This window comes from Carcharodon carcharias, chromosome 37 (assembly GCF_017639515.1).
Source record: "Carcharodon carcharias isolate sCarCar2 chromosome 37, sCarCar2.pri, whole genome shotgun sequence".
NCBI classification, from domain to species: domain Eukaryota; kingdom Metazoa; phylum Chordata; class Chondrichthyes; order Lamniformes; family Lamnidae; genus Carcharodon; species Carcharodon carcharias.
In genome coordinates this window covers 5,358,494-5,363,955 of record NC_054503.1, presented here as the reverse complement: position 1 = coordinate 5,363,955, position 5,462 = coordinate 5,358,494, and positions in this window count along the sequence as shown.

Sequence of the window (5,462 nt, the reverse complement as noted above, 5' to 3'; positions counted from 1 at the left end):
AAGGCCGGTTCCCACCCCCCCGGGGGGGGGGGGGAGGGGAGGGGAGGGGGTGAGCAGCAGGGTCCACGCGCGAATCATCGCCGGAGACATAAACAGCCAAATGGACGCCAGCCCCTCCCTCCCGACCCCCAACCCCTCCCTCCCGACCCCCAACCCAGCCCCCCAACGCTGCCCCTCGCCCCACCCAGCCCCAACCTAGCCCCTCCCACCCCTTCCCAACCCCGCCCCTCCCCCACCCCCAACCTAGCCCCTCCCACCCCTTCCCAACCCTGCCCCTCCCCCCACCTCCCACTCCCCCACCCCTCCCAACCCCGCCCCTCCCCAACCGAACCATATCCCTCCCACCCCTCCCCACATCCTCCCAACCCTGCCCCACCCACCCCCTCCCAACCCTCCCCACATCCAACCCCGCCCCTCCCCCCACCCTGCCCCTCCCAACCCCGCCCCTCCCCTCCCCCAACCCTGCCCCTCCCAACCCCGCCCCTCCCCTCCCCCAACCCTGCCCCTCCCAACCCCGCCCCTCCCCTCCCCCAACCCTGCCCCTCCCAACCCCGCCCCTCCCCTCCCCCAACCCTGCCCCTCCCAACCCCGCCCCTCCCCAACCGAAACATGTCCCTCCCAACCCCGCCCCTCCCCCAATCCAACCCTGCCCCTCCCCCACCCTTCCCAACCGAACCATGTCCCTCCCACCCCTGCCCCTCCCACCCCCTCCCAACCCTGCCCCGCCCACCCCCTCCCCCATCCAACCCCGCCCCACCCACCCCCTCCCCCATCCAACCCCGCCCCGCCCACCCCCATCCAACCCCGCCCCGCCCACCCCCTCCCCCATCCAACCCCGCCCCGCCCACCCCCTCCCCCATTCAACCCCGCCCCTCCCCCACCCCTCCCAACCCCGCCCCCTCCACCCACCCCTCCCAACCCCGCCCCTCCCACAACCCAACCCTGCCCCTCCCCCACCCCCGCCGTTCCCAACCGAACCATGTCCCTCCCACCCCCTCCCCACCCTGCCTCTCCCACGCCCTCCCCACCCTGCCCCGCCCACCCCCTCCCCACCCTGCCCCGCCCACCCCCTCCCCCCATCCAGCCCCGCCCCTCCCCCACCCCTCCCAACCCCGCCCCCTCCCCATGCCCCTCCCCCCACCCCCCAACCCTGCCCCTCCCTAACCCAACCGAACCCTGCCCCTCCCACCCCCACCGGTTATCTGAAGCGAGGCCCGGGTTGCACGGGGCGGGGGGGGGGCCCACGGGATCTTGCCGGCGTGGCGGCGGCACGAGCAGGCCACGCCTCCAATGGACTTTTTTTGGCGGGGTGGGTGGAGCTAACGTCCTGAAGCTGGAGACGGGCGCCGCACGAATTCTTTCCCGTCAGCCGCCGGCAGAACTGGTTGTCAAGGTGACGGGGGCCTTGAGTGAGGATGGCGGACATCACCGGACATCCGAAAAAGTTCCGGCCGCTTTCCGAAGGGATTCGTTCTTCCGACTTCGCATCATGTTCGTGGACGATCCCAGTGAATGTTGTGTGTGATGACCGGGGTGTGTACTGTGTAATACACTGTATATTGTTTACAAACTCAGCCTGGTCTAGCTTCAAAACCCTCTTCCTCATCGGCATCACACAGCTGGAGGCGCCGCTCACCCTGCAGCACGTAGCAGTGCCCAATATAACTCACTTCAAACTCTCTCACACCATGGCCTCTCCGCCTCCCTATCCCTGTAACCTCCTCCATCCCTCCCTATCCCTGTAACCTCCTCCATCCCTCCCTATTTCTGTAACCTCCTCCATCCCTCCCTATTTCTGTAACCTCCTCCAACCCCTACAACCCTCCCTATCTCTGTAACCTCCTGCAGCCCCTACACCCCTCCCTATCTCTGTAACCTCCTTCGGCCACTACACCCCCTCCCTATCTCTGTAACCACCTCCAGTCACTAAAACCCTCCCTATCTCTGTAACCTCCTGCAGCCCCTACACCCCTCCCTATCTCTGTAACCTCCTTCGGCCACTACACCCCCTCCCTATCTCTGTAACCTCCTCCAGTCACTAAAACCCTCCCTATCTCTGTAACCTCCTTCGGCCACTACACCCCCTCCCTATCTCTGTAACCACCTCCAGTCACTAAAACCCTCCCTATCTCTGTAACCTCCTGCAGCCCCTACACCCCTCCCTATCTCTGTAACCTCCTCCAGTCACTAAAACCCTCCCTATCTCTGTAACCTCCTCCAGCCCCTACACCCCTCCCTATCTCTGTAACCTCCTCCAGCCCCTACAACCCTCCCTATCTCTGTAACCTCCTGCAGCCCCTACACCCCTCCCTATCTCTGTAACCTCCTCCAGTCACTAAAACCCTCCCTATCTCTGTAACCTCCTTCGGCCACTACACCCCCTCCCTATCTCTGTAACCACCTCCAGTCACTAAAACCCTCCCTATCTCTGTAACCTCCTGCAGCCCCTACACCCCTCCCTATCTCTGTAACCTCCTCCAGTCACTAAAACCCTCCCTATCTCTGTAACCTCCTCCAGCCCCTACACCCCTCCCTATCTCTGTAACCTCCTCCAGTCACTACAACCCTCCCTATCTCTGTAACCTCCTTCGGCCACTACAACCCCTCCCTATCTCTGTAATCTCCTCCAGTCCCTACAACCCTCCCCATCTCTGTAACCTCCTCCATCCCTCCCTATCTCTGTAATTTCCTCCAGTCGCTACAGCCCTCCCTATCTCTGTAACCTCCTGCAGCCCCTACAACCCTCCCTATCTCTGTAACCTCCTCCATCCCTCCCTATTTCTCTAACCTCCTCCAACCCCTACAACCCTCCCTATCTCTGTAACCTCCTGCAGCCCCTACACCCCTCCCTATCTCTGTAACCTCCTTCGGCCACTACACCCCCTCCCTATCTCTGTAATCTCCTCCAGTCCCTACACCCCTCCCTATCTCTGTAACCTCCTCCATCCCCTACAACCCTCGCTATCTCTGTAAACTCCTCCAGCCCCTACAACCCTCCCCATCTCTGTAACCTCCTCCATCCCTCCTTATCTCTGTAACCACCTCCAGCCCCTACAACCCTCCCCATCTCTGTAACCTCCTCCATCCCTCCCTATCTCTGTAACTACCTCCAGCCTTACAACCCTCGCTATCTCTGTAACCTCCTCCAGCCCCTACACCCCCTCCCTATCTCTGTAATCTCCTCCAGTCCCTACAGCCCTCCCTATCTCTGTAACCTCCTCCATCCCTCCCTATTTCTGTAACCTCCTCCAGCCACTACTACTCTCCCTATCTCTGTAACCTCCTCCAGCACCTAAACCCCTCCCTATCTCTGTAAACTCCTCCAGCCCCTACAACCCTCCCTATCTCTGCAACCTCCTCCAGCCCCTACAACCCTCTCTATCTCTGTAACCTCCTCCAGCCCCTACAACCCTCCCCATCTCTGTAACCTCCTCCAGCCACTACACCCCCTGCCTATCTCTGTAATCTCCTCCAGTCCCTACAACCCTCCCCATCTCTGTAACCTATTCCAGCCACTACACCCCCTCCCTATGTCTGTAATCTTCTCCAGTCTCTACAACCCTCGCTATCTCTGTAACCTCCTCCATCCCTCCCTATTTCTGTAACCTCCTCCAACCCCTACAACCCTCCCTATCTATGTAACCTCCTGCAGCCCCTACACCCCTCCCTATCTCTGTAATCTTCTCCAGTCCCTACAACCCTCCCCATTTCTGTAACCTCCTCCATCCCTCCCCATCTCTGTAATTTCCTCCAGTCCCTACAGCCCTCCCTATCTCTGTAACCTCCTGCAGCCCCTACACCCCTCCCTATCTCTGTAACCTCCTCCAGCCCCTACACCCCCTCCCTATCTCTGTAATCTCCTCCAGTCCCTACAACCCTCCCTATCTCTGTAACATCCTCCAGCCCCTACACCCCTTCCCTAACTCTGTAACCTCCTCCTGCCACTACACCCCCTCCCTATCTCTGTAATCTCCTCCAGTCCCTACAACTCTCCCTATCTCTGTAACCTCCTCCATCCCGCCCTATTTCTGTAACCTCCTCCAGTCCCTACACCCCTCCCTATCTCTGTAACCTCCTCCAGTCCCTACAACCCTCCCTATTTCTGTAACCTCCTCCAACCCCTACAACCCTCCCTATCTCTGTAACCTCCTCCAGCACCTAAACCCCTCCCTATCTCTGTAAACTCCTCCAGCCCCTACAACCCTCCCCATCTCTCTAACCTCCTCCAGCCACTACACCCCCTGCCTATCTCTGTAATCTCCTCCAGTCCCTACAACCCTCCCCATCTCTGTAACCTATTCCAGCCACTACACCCCCTCCCTATCTCTGTAATCTCCTCCAGTCCCTACAACCCTCCCTATCTCTGTAACCTCCTCCATCCCTCCCTATTTCTGTAACCTCCTCCAACCCCTACATCCCTCCCTATCTCTGTAACCTCCTCCAGCCCCTACACCCCTCCCTATCTCTGTAACCTCCTCCAGTCACTACAACCCTCCCTATCTCTGTAACCTCCTTCGGCCACTACAACCCCTCCCTATCTCTGTAATCTCCTCCAGTCCCTACAACCCTCCCCATCTCTGTAACCTCCTCCATCCCTCCCTATCTCTGTAATTTCCTCCAGTCGCTACAGCCCTCCCTATCTCTGTAACCTCCTGCAGCCCCTACACCCCTCCCTATCTCTGTAACCTCCTTCGGCCACTACACCCCCTCCCTATCTCTGTAATCTCTTCCAGTCCCTACACCCCTCCCTATCTCTGTAACCTCCTCCATCCCCTACAACCCTCCCTATCTCTGTAAACTCCTCCAGCCCCTACAACCCTCCCCATCTCTGTAACCTCCTCCATCCCTCCTTATCTCTGTAACCACCTCCGGCCCCTACAACCCTCCCCATCTCTGTAACCTCCTCCATCCCTCCCTATCTCTGTAATCTCCTCCATCCCCTACAACCCTCCCTATCTCTGTAACATCCTCCATCCCTCCTTATCTCTGTAACCTCCTCCCGCCATTACAAACCTCCCTATCTCTGTAACCTCCTCCAGCCCCTACACCCCCTCCCTATCTCTGTAACCTCCTCCAGTCCCTACAACCCTCCCTATTTCTGTAACCTCCTCCAGCCCCTACATCCCTCCCTATTTCTGTAACCTCCTCCGGTCCCTACAACCCTCCCTATCTCTAACCTCCTCCAGCCCCTACACCCCCTCCTCATCTCTGTAACCTCCTCCAGCCCCTACAACCCTCCCCATCTCTGTAACCTGCTCCATCCCTCCCTATCTCTGTAACCTCCTCCAGCCCTTACAACCCTCCCTATCTCTGTAACCTCCTCCAGCCCCTACACCCCCTCCCTACGTCTGTAACCTCCTCCAGCCCCTACACCCCCTCCCTACGTCTGTAACCTCCTCCAGCCCCTACACCCCTCCCTATCTCTGTAACCTCCTCCAGCCCCTACACCCCTCCCTATCTCT